Raw genomic sequence first — 22,180 nt, 5'->3', positions numbered from 1 at the left:
TTTTCATCACCCTACGACCATGGCTTATCATTCCAGAAGGTAACCACTTCAAAAAGATTTCATCCAAAATAGAAGCTCCTGTGTTTTCCCTCCCCTGTAAATGCAGTGGCAGCTACCTTTTGGTCAGTTCCTTCCTTTCAGCAGATTAGCCCTTCACTTCAGAGCTCAAATAGCCAAAAAGCACCCACTCAGCTGGCATTCAATGCAGTTTTGGTGCCAAGCCCAGCCACAGGCTTCAGCCTGGCTGGTCAGCCATGTCCCTGGCAGCACAGACATCCCCCTGGACCAGAGCAGGTAGAGCATCCTTCCACCATCACAGAGTGGGTAAGAATAGTGGGCCAACTTTAGACAAACACCTGTTAACCTTTCTGCAAAGAAGCCACCAAAGTGATACACTTCCTTTCCTCAGTCAGCTCTTAATGCTGCCTAGTCCAGCTGTTACAAATGAGGTGAACAGGCATGCGTGTTGTTCTGACAGCTGGTGTACAGCATAAAAGGGAACATTCTAGGAAGCTAGAAACCTGATGCCAGTGAAGATGATACTCATCAGGAGGCCAAGGCAAGGATCAGAGTGAGCAGGAGCCATGGAGGCCACAACTGGAGTTTGGGGAGAGCAGAATGGAGTGTGGTAGAGTGTGATTCTGCAAAGGAGCCTGGTAAAGAATTGTTTGCTCTAGAGTGAAGCACTCCTTTGGGTTTGTTTGTTTTCTGAGGTGGGGAGAGGAGGGGTTGTTTTGTTTTATGTTTTTTGGTGTTCTCTTGCTTTTGTTGTTTTGTGTCCAAGTCGACTACTGACATAGAGTGCCTTCACAAATAATTCAAGACCATTTAGATCATTTTTATTCATTTTAACACAGCTATCCAACATATAAGCATTTATAATAAGGCATCCTGTTGCTATGTGAAGTAATTCAACTTTGTATTTACAAGGTTGCTGAAGCTCGCATGCACAGCCAGGCTCACATAACTTACAGAATTGAATCACCTCATTGTTTGAGAATGCAACCTTATTATCAACTTTTGTATCAACTGCTGCTGTTTTTCAGAATTTGTAACTCAGGGGTTAGTTTGGTTTTTAAGTTTCAAATAACTTAATGCACAAGATAACGCCAAGCATTTTTAAACACATGCACCAAATTCCAAGTACATCTGACATTCCCCAATCCTTCCCATTTCAGCTTTTGTATTCCTGTCTGGCAGGTATTTATGTACTTCCCACAAAGCAATGTTAGCATGTTAACCGATTGCAGAGGAATGCAGGCACCAGGCCAGCATTGAGCATTTATACTGAAACAGGAGCAAAAAAGGGAGAGCTCTGCTTACAGTGCCGAGATCTGGTATCCCCCTGTTTCCCCACCATTCAGCATTTTTGCAAGGCAGTGATAATGGGCAATGCCTCTCAATAGGAAAATTCCTCCAAACTTAATGTGGAAGGGCTGGGAGAGGTAAAGAGGGAGTTGACTGCAGCACTTTATCAAGTTAGAGCTGTGACCACAGAACAGCTGGAATGAAAAATAGGACAGAGGACAGAAGTCCACAACCACTAATGCTTTCTTTCCTTTGTGTTTCTTTCTCAAACCTGCAATACACCAGAAGTGTATTTTAAAAGGAAAAGCATCAAAACAAGGACTACTTTAAAGCACAATATTGTATTTCTGGTTTTGCTTAAGACTAGTCAATTGACCAAATTTAAGCAATGCAGAGAATCAATGACAAAACAGCCCTTTTTTCCTGGAAAGAACTGATTTTCATGAGAACTTTAAAGGAGAAATATATTTGAAATTGATTCTTCAATGTCATCAAGCTTATTTTACCTTAGTAACAGAACAAAGTAGATTAACAACTTGATTTTGAATGCTATTAGCTAAACCTTTACATAGATTTCTAATATTTAAGCTTATGTTGTAATCGGTAACAAAGGTAGTGAACCTTATTCCAGATTGCCTACCCTAAATTATACCTAAATAAAAATACTCAGCTTAGTTTATTTAATCTTAATTGCTTTCCTAGTGCAAAATGTACCCTGTCATGACCAGGTAAGTGGTCTGCTTGTCCACAAGAGCTTTCTGAATGTGACATCAATATTTACACATGCAGAATGCTTTCAACCCCCACCTGATCTTTGGAATCAAAGTACAAATTCTGGCCTACACCACAGACACTTTCCTACTACTAATAAAACCTAGAATTTCACCTAAGCAAGCTTGCTCCTTGTAAAAATGGGGTGGGGCTTCAACTTCAGCATATACTGGGAATTAGCTGCCAAATCTAGCCAAAACTTCACCAATATTGATAAACAAGGTCTCTAACTCTCAATCAGGTTAAATTCATGCAGCAGCATACACTCCCACTTTTGAAGCAATATGACAAGAACAGAATTCTTTCAAAATAAAGGTTATTTACAAGACTAGGCAGAATAAGAGGTAGAACAGTTTTGTTGGGTACTGAATGCAATGACAACCTGGCCATCTACCCTGAGCCAGCAAACACAAAGCAGCCAAAGTAAATCACAGCAGCATGTTGGGAAGGGAAGTCTAAGAGAACTTCATAGCAGAGCATGGGCTGGGAAGCAGTTCAAAACCTTAGGAAAAAACACAAAGTAAATGCCTCCTGGTTTATTTCTTACTGCATTCATGAAGAAAGGACTCTCCTTTCCATAAATTTCAAAAGCATTTTATCAGATAATATTCAAATGTAAAAATAAATTAGAACAGATAAGGCTAATTGAACCAGCAATTAAGGCAGGCTCTGAAGAATATACAGGGTTTCAAGGAGAATAAGCAGAAGATCAGACATGAAAAAAAATACTGGATGAATGAAAGCATAATGGGATGGAACAAAGTTAACTGTAACAAGAGTATGACATCAATGCAAAGACTAGAGGAAGAAGAAATTAGATAAGAGAGTGGAGGAGAGTAACTTGGTATCTTTAAAACAATGAATTAAGTTTGTTCCTAAGGAACCAGATCAGTACCAGGCAAAAAAAAAAAAAAAAAAAAAAAAAGAAGGGGGGGTAATAGGGGTTGGTGGGTTGGTTGATTGGTTTGCTAGGTTTTGGATTTTGGGGTGGTGGGTTGGGGGAGGGAGGTTTGGTTTTTAAATGCCTTTTGAAGTTTTGGTATCTTTTGTGGGTTTCCTATCATAAATGTTAGATAGTATGATTTCATGCTGAGTCTGAAGTGTTTCCTTGACACCACTGTTTTGTAGTCTCAGCCAGTCTCAAAAAATGTTATCTGCATGGGTGAGGAGTTGGATGCATCTCATTCAACTATTTGGCATTCTCTTCCTTCTCAATTTCTCACCCTTTTCTCCAACATAACCCAAATACTTAATGTACAGACAGCTAACAGTGGCCACATACACAGCAGGTTAACTTCTGTGCCAGACACGCACTGCTACATTTAACACAGGTTTTAACTTCTTGATAAAGGTTTGACCTGTCACAGTCACAGTATAAAATATTTTGCCAACATTCAGTTTTAACACTTCCGGACCAACTCCTCAGCTCCATGTTATTGTTCAAAATGCAGGCTTCAGATGGCTACTTTCCTTTGGTTTTCAGCCATACAAACCTCCAAAAGAGGACCACAAACTAGGCTTGAAAACAGTTTAGAAGAGAATCCTGGGTGTGCGGGACATCTTCTACCTCCCTCCCACAAAAGAGCGGCTCCAGTGGCCCCAAGCCCCAGTACAGCTCTGCCCACTCTGCCACCGCAGTGTGACACTGTCAGACCACACCACACACCTGCCACTACATGTGAACACGGATGTTCGAGCAACTCATTAACCACGTGGCCGTAACTCCCCATGAGGGCCTGAGCAGCAGGCTCACAAACAACACCAAGACAGGGTGTTTCCAGAGCACCTGCAAGCTGTGTTATGCAGCAGGTTCACTGCCTTGGTGCCCAGAACAAACCCCAGGCAAAGTCTGTGGGCTGCCTGCCTGGAGAAAATGGACTCATTGCTCCTAGTAAGGATTTAAATCCACCAACTCATTTATTTTAGGTCTAGTCTATTTGAGGACCTTTTTCCCCTTCTTTCCCCAACCCTGTCAAGGGAAGCTGTCACCTAAATTATTATATTTGTAACTTTGCCAACAGTAGTTAATTATAAATCTAGCTATCCATTCAAAAAGGAGACAGCACACCAATCCCTGAAGCAGTGCTATCTGTTTGAACATGATCTGTGATGGGTGCAATTATGCTAGGGAGTCATGAAAGAATAAGAAACATTTACACCAAACTTCACTTGTTGCAGGCAACAATGGAAACACCTTGCACCTCACTTCAAGAACAGGTCCTAAAGTGGTTAGGTGCCAGGGAAAACAAAAAGGTAGAGTTGGTCTAAATACATAGGAAAAATAAAGGTATTAAATAATTTAAACAAACAAACAAATGAACAAAAATAAATAGTAACACCAGTTAAAAAAAGAGTTTTCACTTAGAGAAATACTGACTCTGTAACTGCTTTTTTCCCTACTGAAATGTTTTTATTAGCTAAGACAACTGTCATGGTTTCCCCTTAATGAAAAAGAAAAAAAGGGGGGGGGGGGAAATGAGCCCGAGAGCAACAGCCAAATTCAGAGGTAAGGGAGAAGGAGTCACTATAAAACAGGATTATAAAGTATATCCATATATACGTACTCCATTTTTGATTGCAAAGTGAAGAAATTGAAACAGTATCCGAAAGTTGTTAAATAAACTCAATCCAAATCATAAGTAAACCAAGTAGTCCCTACACCACTTTTACATGCAAGTCAGTCACAGGTTTACACAAAAGGTTTTGAATATTCAAGTATATTTTCCCAGGAAGTAGCTTACAGGATTTTGTTATCTCCAGCAGAAGATACTTACGTTCCATTCTGAAACCCAGGTCTAAATTTTTAGGTTTTCTGCAGCGCTGTACAGACTTCACACAATATAGACACAGACATCACCATGCTAACACAGATAGTAGAATTATTCCCCAAGCCAGCAGACAGCAGAATTTCCTTGGCAAAACTTGAAAAACTAGTTTGAAATGTCATACAGGGTATATCAAAAGATTACATTGATTTTAAATTATTTCTACAATCAACTGCTGGGGCAAAACCAAAAAGACATCTGGAAGGCCAACCACTACAACTGGCCTTTTTGGAAAGCAAACAGCCAAAAAAACTAAATAAAAAAAAACAAAAACGACAACAAAAAAAACAAACAACAAAACAACAAAAAAAAAACAACCAAAAACAACCAAAGAAAAAACCAAAACCAAAAAATCCCCAACAAACAAAACCAAATAACCACAATCAGGATATGTTTATTTCAAAGTGTCTTGACACATAGGTATCTCCACCATTTATGTTTCTCTTAACATACTCAATTTGTTCTATAACAAACATTATACATATATTATTTGCCTATATATATTTCCACAACATGCACTCAGACATAAAATTTTCTTCATTCGTTATCTGCATATAACCAATAAAAATAAAGAGGGTAAATATATTTGGTACTAATACTACTGAAGCAGCATGGGGTGCATCAAGCAAAATCCTTACAGGATCCAACCTCACAGAGAGCTCTTTCTTCTCTCATATAAATAAAAATAAATCAATATTAGAACTATTTAATATAGAACAATAAGGTAAACTTTTAGTAAGGTTATCACTGTGTATTGGCAATAGTATTGCTCTGGTGGACTAACATTGCTCATAATTATTTTCAACAGAAAAAATATCCTTTAATTTAACAAGATTAATATAATTTTCATTATGCTATTAACAATATTTTAGAAAAAACATTGCTATATAGACCTAGATCACAGAATCATAGAAAAATCTAGGTTGAAAGGACCTCTGGAGATCATCTGATATAACTATTTTTGAAAGTAGAGCTTTAAAATATTTTTCCAAGGTCCCATTGGGAGAAACCTTGAATACTTCCAGCAAGGAAGACTTCACCACTTCTCCAGGCAATCTGTTCCAGAGTTTAATAGTTCTCAAGGCAGAGATTACTTTTCCCCTTATATGCAGACATCTAATTTAAAACAAACAAAACAAACAAACAAAAAAAAACAACAAAAACCCCCCACAAACTGCAAACAAAATGAAAAAACAAACAACATAAGCCTCCTCTAAATAAAAGCAGAATAATAGACGTTAATGTCTGCAGAACATTTATTTCAAGTAACTACAGCTTATAATAGATGTAACAGCTCAAGTTCTACATTTGTTATTGAATAACTTGGTAATATATGAGTGATTCCTTTTGGTGGGTTCCTCTGGCACCATCCATTGTCCTACTGAGTCTCATAGGCATGCCAGGATTCCTCTGATCACGCATGCACTACTGCTGTCATCTCTTAGAATCCTAGGCTGCCACCTCTCTAAGCCTGAGCCCTTTCCCTTTTCTCATCAAGCCTGAGTCCCACCCAGTCCTCCATACTGCCCGTCCCCTCTCTCCTCTTGCTGAGCCATCAGAGAGAGGATGTAGACTGAGGCAATGCAGTCAGTGATTGAAGGTAAGTCAAGCACCTGCTCACTCATTATGCTGTGGGCAAAACAATATACATCTGCTGCGTCTCACAGAAGCCCTATCCGTAGGGCAGGCACTAACCTTTTTATATAGTTCATAGCTTAATGTCTTTAAGACATTATACATGCAAAATGCATTGAAACTGAACAACAGGATTTGACTTTACTGGTGCAGGGATGGACAACCAGCACACTCTTTGGACAACAAAACTCAGAAGTTGAATGTTCATTCGATCCACTGCTGTTTCAGGTCACCTGACAGCAGTGGATCAAAGTACAGAAAGAGAAACACATGAACTGCCAAAAGGGATCTCAATGGATAGAAACGAAGGACACTAACAAAGCCAGGCTCCTCACACTGTCCTTATCTGCTGGTGAGGGGTGTGTTTGCCAATTGCCTTGAAGCTGCCACCTAATCAATCCAGTAAAACAGGCTTTTTTTATTACCCATGTTAAGAGTTCAACTTTGCCTTACAGCACATAAAGGGTTGTAAAGCCAGTTTTCCTCCTCGCTGCCAGAAAAGAAAAGTAAATGTGCTCCAAGGAGTGCTGTGATCCATCTCTAACCAAGAGAGGCCATTACACAACTCTGGGCACGTGCATGTGGCAGCTGATGACCACTGATATGCACAGGACTGATACAGTGCTGTGACCATCCACACAACAGAGGTGACATCTATGGGAACACTTTCATCAGAGCATCTGCAACATTAGGCCTAAAATACACTTTTGTAGAGAAAGTTATAAGGAAAAGCATGTTATCTTCAGTTTAGAAGCAATTTTACTTAATTAAATAAACTAAGTCTTTTAGTCTCTAAAGGGTGCCTACAAAAAAGATGGAGAGGGACTTTTACCACAAGCATGTAGTTATAGGATAAGGGGGAATGGCTTTAAACTGGGAGAGAGTGGATTCAGATTAGATATTTGGACAAAATTTTTTACTGGGGGAGGGGGATGAGGCACTAATGGCAAAGGTTGTCCTAAGAAGTTCTGGATGCCACAGCCCTGAAAGTGCTAAAGACAAGGTTGGATTGGGCTTTGAACAACCTGGTATAGTAGGTGTCCCTGCCCACAGTACAGTAGTTGGAACTTGATAATCTTTAACATCCCTTCCAATCAAAACCATTCAATGATTTTATAATGATAAGTAGTGGAGGAGATGAAACCAAGTTTAGTGTTTACATTAATGTGTTCTGTTTATAAATGTTTGGGAGACAGAAGCCAGAGGGACAGACCGGACAAAAACAAAAAAAAAGAAAAGCTACTTTTGCCTCTGGGAAATGGTGATGATAAAGCAACAATGCTGGGCTCCTGATACACTAAGCAACATCCAGATTTACGTTCTTCATACCCACTTTCTACAGCTTATATTGTGTTTGGCTGCTTGCTTTCACAGCCAAAAGAGAAATTTTTAAGACAGTTGTTTTATACTGGGAAAGATTTACTTCCTGGGTAATCAGAAGAAAAAACCCCAAACATAACCAAACAAAACCCCAAAATAAAGGAAACAAAAAACAAAAACCCCAAACCAAACCAACAAACAAACAAAACCACCAACACCCCCCAAAAAAACCCAAAAAACCAAACAAGGATAAGAATAGCACAAAACATGCCACTACAACAAGCCCGTCCAACAGGGCAGGCACTGGTTAACAAGTAATGGAGGTTGTAACTGATAATAGTAACAAAATCTTCCCCTCTTGAGAGCACTTGATGACAGAGCTAACTTTAGACCCAATACATCAGATTCTAGCTCACTTCTAAAGCCACAATTTAATTCAATAATCTCTGCAGATTTTGTTGGAAAACTATTATCCTTCAAAACGCCTTTTAATAAATGGTCAGAGTCCTCCTTCATAAGCTAAGGAAAATGAGTAACACATTATGAATAAGGTTGGTTTCCTATACAAAACAATCACAACTCCTCTACAATCCTTTTGCTCTGAGAAGATGGAGAGGGTTTTTAAGAAACATTATGTCACATTTTCAGAATCAAGAAGTCAACACCAATAACAGCATGTTATTCCAGTGATGAATTGCCTTTATGAGAATCATAGAACCATTTAGATTTGAAAAGACCTCTAAGATCATGGAGCCCAACCATTAGCTCAGCAGGGACAAGTCCACCACTAGACCATGTCCCTAAGTGCCACACCTACATGTCTTATAAATGCCTCCAGGGATGGTGACTCCACCGCTTCCCTGGACAGCATGTTCCAAAAGCGTGACAACCTTTCTGGTGTAGAAATTTTTTCTAATATCTAGGAATTACTGGGTCTATTGTGAATATGTCCAGCTTCATATTTCATTGCATCGTTTGGTTACCACAAAACTTTTGATGGCTCACAAGTCAGATAAATCTATGTAGAAACTGAGTATAGTTAAATAAGTTGTACTTAAATTAAAATTAAATGTACCACAATAAACAGGGTTTACCAGTTTACCACAGATTTTAAACAACTGTGTAACTGAGTTCTGTTCATTTTGATAAGGAGAGAGAAATAACTAACTGTGATGTTGCAAGCCTATGCAATCAGCTACAACAAAAGTATGATGTTCCTGATTCAGGGAGCTACTACTTGATATATACAGTGCACTGCAAGAAGCAGAATGCTGTTGGCCAATTCAGCGCTCTGTAATTGAAGAGTAACAGGATACTCACATGCTTCATCAGTTATTTGGCACCTTTGGTCAAAGGCACCATGAATCAGGACATGAATGAATTAAAAGATTAAATACTTATCTGAAAAACAATAAAGTCCTATCTGATCAGAAAAGGCATAAGACAAAAAAAAAGTCCAATCCACAACCTTTCCCATTATTAAACACTGAATCACTTCCTAGTTAACAAAAAACCCACTGTGCTCCCTTTAATCTTGGAATCTTGTCAGCTCCCAAGTGCCAAATCACCAGCTTCCTTCAGATAGATATCTTTTTCTCCAGGTGTGCATTTTCAATATGAATAGGAAGCATACATAACCAAAGCTGGGAAATAAAACCACTGAATTTAATGAACAGAAAGCTACAATTAAGACAGCTGCTTTACTACAAGACTATTGCTAGAGAGTTCAGCTTCACTACCAAAATATTGCTGAAATACGTCAGAGATTTGTTGTTTCTTGCCACATTAGTAGTGTTCCCTGACTGGTGCCATCCTCCAGAAATTCCCACAGCTTGTGAAACTTTCTGGCAACTACTTCAAAGAAATACTGTCCTGCTAAAGTCAAACAAATCTGAAAGCAAGATGAATAAAACCCCTCCATCATGGGTGCCAATATAAACCCCTACACTTACGTGCCATCTTTTTTTAAAACTACTATTAATTTAATATACTCAAAGTACAGTATCACAAGTATTTTCACAGATTAAGAGTTGACCAATATTTACAAATCTGAATTTTCTCAGCAATACCTCCAAATGCCTGTACTCTTGAAGTAAATCAGGAAGTATTGATTCCCCCCAAACCGTTCCCCACAATTATAAATTGGAAACAAATATTTGTATTACTGGCTTTCAGCATATTAAGAAACAGCGATCAAAATGCTGCATACCTTGACAAGTAGCTTATGCTGTCTTGTTCTACTATGGTGTTTTTTAAGTTGTTTTATTAAACACATGGACAATTTAAGTAGGTAGTCAAATTCATAAATGATAATATTCTTAGCAACTTTTTCAGACACCATGCAAAATACATTCTAATTAGAGAATCATGCTGTGATGATAGAAAGGTTTGTGGTCATTAAAACAACAGGATCTTTCTGTAAAATATGCCCAAAAGATACACTCTCTTTTAAAACTAATTATGAATAGAAAAATGAAAAAGATGATTTTGGGAGTGGCTTATTGTTTTACCCAAAATAAAGCTCATTAATGAGTTTCCATCAAATGAAAATTGTGGCATCCTTTCTAGGCATCTGAGAAAGTCATAACTGAAAGTGGCAATGGGCAGAAGAGAGACCAAAACTGCAACTAGGCTTACCCTATTATTAATAAACGGATGGTTCTGAAAAGTAACTGCACCAATTCATGAATGGAAAGAATTGAGACTTAAAACTGAGTCAGGCATAGGCAAGGGTGGAAACCTTAATCAAACAACAGTAGTCTGGACAGCACTCTGTGAAAGAGAAAACTATCAGAGTTTAATAATTTTATCTCCTTAAAGTCTTTTGACAATTAACACAATCCATTGACACACTGAACCTAAAACCAAGAAGCCAGGAACATGATAAAAGTTTGAACTATACCATAACTATGAAGTTAATGGACACAGTAGGCCAGGGTATTAAATGAACTTTTTCAAATGAGTTTCCATGTGCTTTAATAAATCTTTACTGATATACTGATATATACATACGGCTAGAAACGTGCAGAAACTAGAAATTATCCCATCCTATTACAACGTCTGACAATAAATCAGGACAGTTTGTGCCCGCTAGATTGCTCAAAGATGCCTTTCTTTCCTATAGTTAACACGGACTAACATATTCTGAACAACAATGTGAAGATAAAGGAAGCTGTACTTTAACATGTGCTAGCTGATCTTCAACTTGACCAAAGTACAATCTGCTTTATCTACAGGCTAGAGATTTCAGATGTGTTATTTAGAATATCAGCAACACTTTCAAGAAGTTACCTTCTTCCAGACAAACCACTAGCACTGAAGCAACCACAGCAATCAAAAAAAATCTTGCTTGTGCTTAACTTCAGGTATATGCCTGCATTTGCCTACAACCAAAAGCTGTGCCTCTTACCTACGCCATTATAGTTCCAGAAGTGCAGTCCTCCATTTAAGTAAGAACATGGGAAAAAAAAACCCACAAAAAATAGCAAAACCATTTATACTGACAAATATAGAAATAGAAGCGAACTGCACATACATCCAATACCTTGGATAAAAATCTTCAGCTTTAAAAAAAATTGCACCAAGTGAGTGAAAGAGCAGAGATCAGACCTCTGCATACTCAGACCAATTCCTGGGGAACACCCATGTTAAACAAGAGCATCCATATTCACAAAACTGTAGGCAAAACAACATCAGAACAACACTGCAGTACAAAATCCCACATGTATGCAAGCCACAGCTCGGGCTCCCAGCTTTGATTCATAAAATGCGTCAGTCCTCAGAGTGTAACTGTATCACGTAACTTGTGAGGGAAATAGCCATGGTTACTCATCACAGCTTGGTGTCATGAACCGCTTGCTTTCCATAACACTACACACACCAGATTAAAATCTCTCTGGGGGTGGAGGGAGAGGACAGCAGGAAATCAATGAACAAGACATAAAATCTTAACTACTTTCATATTTTAAAGTGCAAACAAAACAGCATTTGACTTAGTAAGTTAAATACTTCACTGTTGATTTCAGCTTACAGCTACACTTTCTCTAAAGCTATTTTTTGAAGTCTTGTTTAGTTAAAAAAGAAAAAATCTGGTTAGTGGTGTAAATAATAAATTACTTAAAAATGAGCTGTTTGCTTCTTCCTGTACAAAAACTTATAAAGTTATTTTAATTTGTGCACATAGCATGTTTTATTTGATCTTTAAACCACATTGTTGAGGCTCACAGCCTTGGTTAGTACTACTGGAAACTGTCAAATTCACTAAAATTAGAGCTGCCACCAAACCATTGGAACTGCATTTGCCAACTACAAAGTCTGAAGTACTTTATGATTTCACACCAATTTTATCATTATTTCTCTTTCAGAAAAGATAAAAGTGAAGCATATTTTGTACTGTCCACCTTAACATTTCAGAAATGAAACCTTTTAGCCTGTTTGAAAGGTTATGTGAACTGAAAGAAAGAGCACACAATTGGCTTTATATTACAAGAGAAGAACAAAGTAGAGTTGGAATCACTTTCTATACATACAGTTTTCTTTTTCTTGCAGAAAACTTTAAAACATACTGATTTTATTTTCACCTTGAATAAAGAAAGACCTCTTGAACTCTTTGTAAAAGATTACCCCCACTATGAAAACACACATATACAGATCTGAATTAAGGACTGGCTTTTGCTTCATTTTTCATTAAGTTCTATGAGCAATATCACTAAATGTTATTGGGAAAGTTCTAAAAACAAATACAAGAGAATTCCTTGACTGGTAGGTTACTACCTTAATACTACACAGCATTGATTAAGAATAATTATCTAACCGATTTCAGAGTGTGCAGGCCACTAGCTCAAATTCATAAGGTTAAAGCTGGTTGTTGACAAAGACAATAGAGTAGGTGGCTGTTCCAAGGGTTACTACATCACCTTTTGACACACTTACTGAATTGGTCAATACAAGCAAGCATACAACATCTTACCTTCAATATATTTCTACTCTGTGGTGCAAGGAGAAGTACCTGTTTCACTTTTGGCAAAATGCCACCATTCAGAAAGCCCCATATTCCTTCTGCTAGAAAAGGTATTAAGATCACACATCCTGAAAAGCTTCTCTTAATTCCAAATTCTCAAAAACAGTTTCCTTAGCAGGGTTTTTAATCATAATTCAAAGTTTGGGACACTCTCACTCAACATATGTTGCTGTGTTTGTATCAAACCTAAACTTGCCAAGAGAGGGAACTGATGAAATTACAGCTTATGTGGCAGACAAACATAGGCTCATAGCCTGTACAACCTTCACTGGTTCTGTGATTTCTGTTTTGTTTGTAAAACTGCATTACTTGTGTAATGTACTGTAACCTTCATATTGCAGGGACATTTTCAGAAGTTTGACAAAGAGAACTGAGACAGAGAAATCCCTCAGATTAGCCCACTCCTCATGATTTTCATTTTTTAAAAAAACACAATGGGGATAATGTGCTGGATCAGACAAGGGGGCCTACAACCTGCAGGGATCCACCACATTCCTTATGCAGTGACATACTTTCCTGTTCAACCAGTGGTGACAATTCTTGGAAAGAATAACTGTATTTATTAAAAGGAGAGGTGTTGTTATTGGATGAAGACATATGTTGAGATGAGATTGTAAGACAACATGAGACAAGAAGGCCCTCGAACCATGAAAGTGTGCCAGACAAAGCCAGATGATCTCTAAGACCAGTGAAAAGGCAGATACATTTTTGCTTGTATCTTCTCCAACTTTTTTCTGGAAATGGATTAAAAAATATTTCACATCCTGCTGAGGAGTAGCAGATGGATAATCTGTATACCAAATGTATTCCCAGAGCCCATATTTTGCTTGCACATCTCTAACTTGCAAATGAAGAGCACATAGGACTCACTATATGAACAACAAACAGTACAGTAATGCACCAAGAACCCACAAGGTTTGAAAGTTTCTTCATTCTTTCTGGCCCAGAAGATGGGAAACCCTTGTTGCCATTACTCAAGTGTAACGTTTAGAAATGTAAACCAGAAGCTAGCAGACAGACATGACCAGACTTCAGCATCACAGTGATTTCAGCATAGCTCAAGCAACTGAATTATGTACAAAAGTATCAATGTTTTCCTTAGGGAGAAGGCTTTTCAAGATTGTGAACGCAGTTTCTCAATGGGAAGAAAAATTAAGTCCAAGAAAAGCTTTATAAAGCAATCTATTAGAGAGTGTTTTCTGTATTATCTGATTTCATAGCATTTCATGAAGTATTCTCTTTGCAGGGATACGAAAAGAAGAAGAAGAAAGAACACAAAGTCCCACACTGGACACGTGACTAAGTTTCAAATTACAATGCTAATAATAGAAATAAGAACTTAGTGAGGTTCAACACACGCTGATTGAAGGCAATGGTATCTTAGGGCATGAGATTAGAATAAATTATCTCACGGTAAATCAGGATGAAACTTGCAGCATATTTGTTACTCTACTCCAACTGCCTGTGTGCCTGCTCTTTCCATTCAGTAAACACCCCAACAGAAGAATAGCTTACCTCCCATTAATTCACACTTGTCATGAGGTAAGACCATATACACCTTCTGATTTTTAGGCCTCATTAACAAGAATCCAACTCCAAAACAAAACTGCAGAGTGTTTTTAGCTAGCCTGGTTAGTCACTAAGTTGCCTAAACTGTTTCTCCTGCAAGCTTAGGAGACAGTCCCAATTCCAAATTACTTGTTAATTGTTTCCTATTCGAGTGAGTCACCTCATGCTCTAACCCAGGGTGAGCTAAAGCATCAGAGCTATTGGTTCTGACCACAAGACAGACACCTGCAAGCTGGATTCACCAGTGCTCATCACTGTTGTGCCAAATTCTTCTTTCTGACTAATAGCATGCACTCAACACCATAGAACAAACGAAGTATTTCACTGCTACACATAGGTAGCTGGAAGATAGGAGAAACCAATACTACAAACTAACACAAACTAATACAAGGAGAAATTGAAATAAATAATTTTGCTTAGTATAGTCATTCTATAGTTTTGGGAAAAAAACTGAAAAACTTTGCTCTCGCACTTTTCCACTTTAGTGAAAACCTTTCCACAGATGACCACACAATGTTGCCTCTGACAGCAACCAGTTCTCAGGTTCAGTTATGAAGCTTATGGAATGTGTTTCTCAATCAAAAAAAAAACAAACTCAAAAACAAAACAAACAAACAAATTAAAAAAAAAGACAAAAAAACCCAGCCAAATACAAATTTACACCATAAGGTTTCTATAGAACTTACAATGAACATTTACTGTATTTAAAACAATGTGATTGGTAACAATGGTCCTCATCACCACTGAGCTATAGTTTACTTTTAATTGCTGGATTTTTAATGAACAAATATCCCAGTGCCTAGATGCCAACACGACAAATATTATTGGTGAAGACAAAGTGACAAAGTAGAACTGCTCGCTGTACCTGTATTTAGTTCACCTCAGAGAATTTAATATTAATGACTTCTGTGCACAACACTTTTAGTGTGGTGCCTATGTAAGGTTACTTTTTCGGTGTCTAAGTAAAGTGATCATTTACTCATCAGTACAAAAAGTAGGTCACAGCTTAGAAAAGTATGGACAACCATCTCTGCTATGATACTACAATTTAAAAAGTCCATTCAAAATACTTAGAAATTAGTTTATACTTTACACTACTGGATCGGATGAAAATAGGATTTATCATGTGACAAGTCATGAACATATGGAAGAAGGTGATGTCACTATCACTAGCTTTTTTGTTATCATCTACTGCATTAAGCATATTACACCAATAATACAAACTGATAAATTGAGAAGCAATTATGGAACTTTGTAATTTAATAGCTTATCCAGAAAGTTCACTTAATTATAGTTTTACCAGTGTCATACTTTGTACTAAAAGTATTTTGGAAGCATGGGGGTACAAACCCAAGCACTGTACAATACAACATACCACAGTGATATTACCCAACCTTATGTTCTGAAATCATGAATTAACCATCCCAGTCTTAAAATCTGCAAAAACAGGTGATAATGGACACATTAGAAATGCTTATTAAGTCATGAGAGAGATGACAAGCATTAAAGAGTTTTTCCAGGGATATACTGCCAGCAGTATTAGTGTTTAATTAAACAAATTAATCTTATCATAACAAGTTGGTTCTTCAAATGAGCTATTCCATTAAGTGTCCTTTAAGAATATGACATTTTTTCTTATGAACTAGGAAACAAACATGTATTAGGTATTTGTCACCCATCTATCAAGATATTTTTGCCACAAGACACTGCCAGAGAATGTCAGCATCATAAAAAATTAATATTTGTATTTCACTAGCAAGTTTTTCCAGATATGGTAATTAGGCAGACTTTTCTTCCCCACAGTCCTGTAACGGTTTCTTTTATGATTAAACCTGCCCAGGTAACAGGGACAATTTTTTTCTGGTACAGATTAGTTCCAGATAAATTGAGACAAAAAAAAAACAACAAGTGAAAGTGCAACTCCCTTCCAAAGCTAAGTAAGTATTCTACACATCTAAAAGTACTTCATATAAATAACCTTTTGATGCAATATTGTGTGAAATTAGTACTTCAGTAATAAATGTATTTCTACTAAAAATTCAGTTTGGTATTTTCAAAGTAGCAATATCAATATTTAATAGTATTAAGGCACTAATTCGTTCTGATTTCTATTGTTGCAGAAGTATTAAAACAGTAGCAATTTGTGTGACAGGCTGTAGAGCCTCAAGGGATGAAACCATCCTACCAGGCAAAACAAAAAAAATCCCAACCGTGTCTTCGAAAGAGAGGAAAGCAAGGAGCAACAGAAAACACTGACTAATTGCTTCAGATAGGCTCACTCAAGAGAAGAAACAAGAAGTGCTGCAAGATAAACGGGAATTTTATATTAAAAGAAGTATCATATTTTACTGCTGCTGCATCTGTTCCACAACATCAATAAAGCAACTAGTTTGTCACATTTTACTTATACGGATGCTTTATATATATATATATCTTAGCCATGTTACAGATACAAAAATCTTCAATGCATAATGTATCACCATAGGGCAAGTCGGCACCCCAAAACCTGAAACCCCAACCGCTGTGGAGCCACCCGCTGTGCCACCCCAAACCGCTGAGGAGCCTCGTCAGCTTATGTGGTGAGGCAGCTGCTGATACAGTACCACAGACGAGTTGGCTCCGGGCTTTCGAGTTCTGTTCTCTCGGCAGACCCCGTGCATCCGGCCGGCCGGCCGGCACGGGCAGCGCCGCTCTGCGCCCGCAGCGCTTCTTTCCTAAACCCGCCCGAGGGAACTCGGTGCTCGGACGGGCTCGAAAAAACTCTCAGGCCAGGTGCTCCGACAATGATTTGGAAGGGGGAAAAGGGAGGATGAGGGAAGAAGCCGAGCTCGCCCTATAGCAGCACCCAGCAAAGGCAAGCGCAGGAGCTAACGGGGACGGGACGGGCCCTTTCCCGTGCCCTCCTCCGGGGCCCGACGGTGGTTGGCACCCAGCACACCAAGCTTGGAGGGAAGCAGAAAACGGAGGGACAGCGCGGAGCGGAGCAGCGCCGCGCCCCGAGGCGCCGGCATGGCATGGCATGGCATGGCACGGCACTGCACGGCACGGCGGGCTACAGGCTGACACGCAGCCTGGCACCGCGGCGCACCTTCCCGCTCGCTTTCTCCCGCCCCAGCCCCGGCAGCCGCTGGGAGCTGCGCTCGCCCCCGCTTCCCCGTGGGACCGGCGGGCATCCAGACACACCGCGGGGCCAGCTGCCCGCCCGGCAGGAGGAGGAGAAGGAGGGAGGCGCGGGGGCGGCCCCGGCGGCAGCAGCGCCCCCGCCTCCCGCAGGCGCCCCGGCGGCGCCAACTTTTCCCCGCGCCCCGCGCCGCTGCCGCGCCCGGTACCTGCCGCGCCGCCGCCCCGCTCCGCTGCCCCAGGGGGCGCAGAAGGCCGTCGCGGCCGCCGCCACCGTGCGGACCGAGGAGAGCAGGTGCGGAGCGCGGGACCACGGAACCGATCCCAACCCCAGTCCCGCCGTTGGCGCTGGCTCCGGCTCCGGCTCCGGCTCCGGCTGCTGCGCCTGGGCTGGGCGGGCGGGGCGCGGCCGGGCGGGGCGGGGCGGCGGGAGCGCTCCCGCCCCCTTGCGGAGGGAGCGCCGAGCCCCGTCCGTGTCCGTGTCCCCGCCGCTGCTCCCGCCTCGGGTCCGCTCGGGTTCCTTCGGCACTTTCCGCACGTTCCTTGAGGGGGAACGGGAGCGGGGTGCCCCTGGACAGCGGAGCTGGGGGCTGTTCCCTTCCCACCCCGCAGGCGCCCTGTAGGGGGCTGCCCCGCCGCCACCTGTCCCCGCGCGGCCGATCCCGCCCTCGTTCCTGTCCGCAGCTGCTCCCGGGCTGTGCCCGCCGGCAGCGGGACGCGAGGAGTTTTGGTGCCTGGCTCCAGAGGCTGGCACGAGGTTGGCACAGCTTGCCTTCGCCGGCTGACAGAACCTGCGAGGCAACGAGGAACGGGGTGTCCACGCGTGCCATGGTCGGGGGCCGACGCAGAGAGATGTCTAGAGTCATCCCAGCCAGCAGTCTAAAGCACAGCCCGCTCGCTCAGTTCTCCTGAAGGGAGTGGGGAGGGCTGGCCGCCGGCGAGACTGGGGTTAAAGTCCCCGAGGTGTGGGAATGCATGTGGCGTCTCCTGCTCCTCTCTCGCTTCCCCACTCCTCACAGGGCACTGTGCTCCAACACTGTGCGGCGGGATTAGCCTAGGTCTTGCAAGCGGAGTAACTGTGTCAAAGTAACTCTACACCCGTGCTAATTAGCTGAGCCTTTCAACAGAGCTAATTAGCTGAAGCAGAATACCTCAATGGTCAAGCAATCCGGTGGCATGTTTTCTCCAGTGGCAAAGCCGGTTAAGACGTTTCCAGATGCTTGTTCCTGCCTTTGTGGCACAGTTGTGCTAATAGGACTGTAAATGAGACCAATGAAGCAGTTTGGGCAAAAGTACACAGAAAAACTCTCCAAAACTCTGTGAAGTTCCGATGGTGTTTTCCTATTTATTTTCTTTTTTTTTGTCCCTGCCCTCAGCCATCTCTGCTAAAAGAAATGCAGGGGTGGGAGCAGGGAGAACTCCCTACCAGAGACGTAGGTCCAGAATAAAACCACAGAGGCAAGGCAAAGAAAAGCATATCAGGTGATAGCTTGACAGGGCTGTGTTGTTTCAAATTCCAAATTACCTGTCCAAGCTTAATTTAGGGACCTCTGTTCCTAAATACCACCTTAAATAGTTTAGCTCTTGCCATCTGCTTGGTCTGTACTGCTCCTCTAGTGAGCCATTGCATGCTATGCCACATCGCTGGCTAGTTTGGGGTAAGTAACTTGAAGGCTGCAGCTCTAGTGAAAGCAGAAGAGTGGGAGCCCGTTTATTCATATCTACACAGTACTGCCTGTCTAAATTTGAGTACTGGGAGCAGCATAACTATGTCACGTTTCCCACTAAGGACAATGCACAATGCTGCTCAGCACAGCTGATTCATAGAGTTTTCCAGATATCCTACAACCTTCTCTGGACAGTTCTGTCTTATGCTATGTTCATTAATATCTACCCTGAAAAGTGATCTATCCCAAAGGCTTGTTTGAGGAAGCCATCTAGTAATCTAATCTCTCTTCATTTGTTGAAGGTGCATAGACTTAATCTTCTGCGCATTTAAATCTAAAGTTGACAGTCTTCATTCTAGTTAACTGTTTCCAAAACTCAAAGTGGGAATAAGTTAATTCTGTAACATTCCTCCAGACTGTGTGCTTACTGAACTCTGGAATTATAAGAGTTTGTAAAAAAGTACTGCCACTGCCATTCCAGATCAGCCCATTAGGTCAGTGTGTTTCCACCAGAACCTCTCCTATTTAATAAGTGAAGATTAGACTCAAACACTTCATATGCCATGGAAGAAAGTTAAAATTACTTTAAACTCATACTCTACATTTTCCAAATAAAGTGCTTTGTAAGCAGTAGTCATCACCTCTTCCTTTAAAGGGAATGCAGTAAAACATGCTATGTAACAGATACACAAAGTTAACCCATGGCCAAGGGTCAAGCTGCTGCTCCCCAAATTAAAGGTTACTGCATCTCGTAGTCCCTTGCAATTCTGTAGGAGCATTAATTTAGAGGCATGATAGCCAATCCATGCCAATGAATCACAGTCAGGGCCTGATGACTTTTAGAGGTTCAATACAAGAGTGTTAGGCATTTCATTTAGTTGTACAATTCCTATATTTTCAGTAGGACCAAATCTGTGCAGCAAACAACACTTTCATTACAAACATCAGAAATTCTACTGCTGGGCCTTGAAAAATACCTAATCCCAGCCTTCATATACATTACAATTATTCCCAGTTGTATCAAATACTATCAATCATACCAGTGAAGAAGAGTATTGCCCACTTTTGTCTGGGAGTTGCAGATTTAATGGGAACAGACAATAGCTTTCTGTTGCATGCAGTTACTTTCAGCTCTGAAATTCTGTTCACTTTCCCAAGTTCCTTGGTTGTATGAAAGGGCACAGAATCCTATAGTGATTAAGAACAGGAAAGAGATAATACCTATGATTGCTGCACACAGGATATCATAGGAGCACTGGTGCATTTCCTTCACCAATAAATGATCTGTCCCTCCAAATGTGATACCAGGTATAAGAAACAGTTCAGTATGTGAATGTTCCTATACATCAACTACTTGTTAAAATTGTACTGAAATAGATAAATATGAGTTAATTTCCTGCAAGTCATTTTCCTGTCACACGACCAAAGATATGCACAAAATACTAATTCAATGAGAATAATGGCCTTAAGTTAAAAAGAAAAAACACCACTCCCCTCTGACAAAAGACCCCAAACAAACCCCCCAAGAAACAAGAGGATAAAGGTTGTGTCCACTATTTTCACCTTTAATGGCTAAGTATTAGTATTTTCACTAATTAGATAAACACACTTTTTTTCAGGATTGTATCCCATTTACTGCATGTCTCAACAGCTGCTTTCACTCTTCACTACATATGTTAACACCTACAGACTGGATAGGTACTTTCATTCTGTTGAGTATCTAGCTGAAGACATCTAGGACACAGGTTTTCAACTAAGTTCCTGAGTGTGTTTATTCACATCTCTAAGTGCTTCTTTAAATTAAAAAAAAAAAATCACAACCTGAACCTCTGCTCAGTTTACTAAGAAAAAGAAAGTGCTCAGTTACTGAACAGAAGGAAGAAGTCCTGCTGGAGTGACTTTCTCAGCATCACCGGGAAGTGCTGTTGCAGTAACAAACATCTCTCAGACCAGTTTGTGCAGCTGCCTGGCCAGGGATCATTACTGATTAAAACTGGATGAGATAAAAACATACAGATGGTGTTATTCCTAATACAGGTAAGTTCTACAGTTAGGTTAACTTGCAGTGATACAAGGAAAAGTGTGCCACTGAAAAGTTGAGGTAGAAGAGAAGGCCACTTACTTAACAGCATAGATGGCTTATGTTCCCATTAGCAAGTTCATGAAACCACAGTCTGATTTCACAGCTTAGACTGGTTTTCTTTTCTCAGCATTAGTAGCCAGGAAAAGACTAGCAGGAAAAAGTCCTGATCACTGCTGGTCTGTGACTTATGTGAAGGTAAGGCACAGAGTATGTTTTAAGAGAGGTATAAAATTATTCTCTTATACTTGGTATTCAGTTTTGGAAAACCTAGAGGAAAGAAATAGGAATAATTGCTTTAGGAAACAACTCTAATGGGAAAAATTTAAAGATTTGGACAGATGGGATGGGCACAAGTCAATTGTCTTCAGTCAGGTACATCGTCCCCTGTTGCTGTGATAAAGTGTAAACAGCTTCTTTCAAAGCAAAGATTACAGTTATGTGATAGAACAAATCTTTCAGATATAAGCCAAGCTACCTAGGCAAATGGCAGAACCTCTTTCATTGCATGTTAAAGTGCAGATTGAAGAACTGACCCCTGGTTAGAGAGGAGTAAAGAAAAAGACTTCTCGAGGCTTCTTATCAGTCCATGTATGTAGTCTGCATGACCTGTGGAGGGGATATGGTTTAGGCTTGTGTTGTCAAGACCAGCAAGCCTCTACTGAGTAAATATGAAAAGCAGCATGGCCAGCAGGTTAAGCGAGGTTATCCTGCCTCTCTACTCTGCTGTGGTGAGACCCCACGTGGAGTTCTGCATCCCACTCTGGGGTCCCCAGCACAGGAAGGGCATCGACCTGTTGGAACGAGTCCAGAGGTGGGCCACCAAGATATTAGAGGGATGAAACATCTCTCCTATGATGAAAGG

The 22,180-nt window shown here is 40.6% G+C and overlaps 1 protein-coding gene across 3 annotated transcripts in view; it reads right to left on the bottom strand.

Moving 5' to 3' along the window:
* The window catches only part of PTPN3 (protein tyrosine phosphatase non-receptor type 3), a 171,593-nt gene that overhangs the window by 114,050 nt on the left and 35,363 nt on the right, over positions 1 to 22,180 (bottom strand). The window contains exon 1 of one of the 3 annotated variants that reach the window (XM_071553586.1): positions 17,778 to 17,950. The exons of the other annotated variants lie outside the window; for them this stretch is intronic. The gene's annotated coding sequence lies outside the window, so the exon portion shown is untranslated. Of the gene's footprint in view, positions 1 to 17,777; positions 17,951 to 22,180 lie in introns of those variants that run through there. 3 annotated transcript variants of the gene reach the window in all.

The sequence above is a fragment of the Pithys albifrons genome, chromosome 4, assembly GCF_047495875.1.
Source record: "Pithys albifrons albifrons isolate INPA30051 chromosome 4, PitAlb_v1, whole genome shotgun sequence".
Lineage (NCBI taxonomy): Eukaryota > Metazoa > Chordata > Aves > Passeriformes > Thamnophilidae > Pithys > Pithys albifrons.
This window is presented reverse-complemented; position numbering and strand designations above follow the sequence as displayed.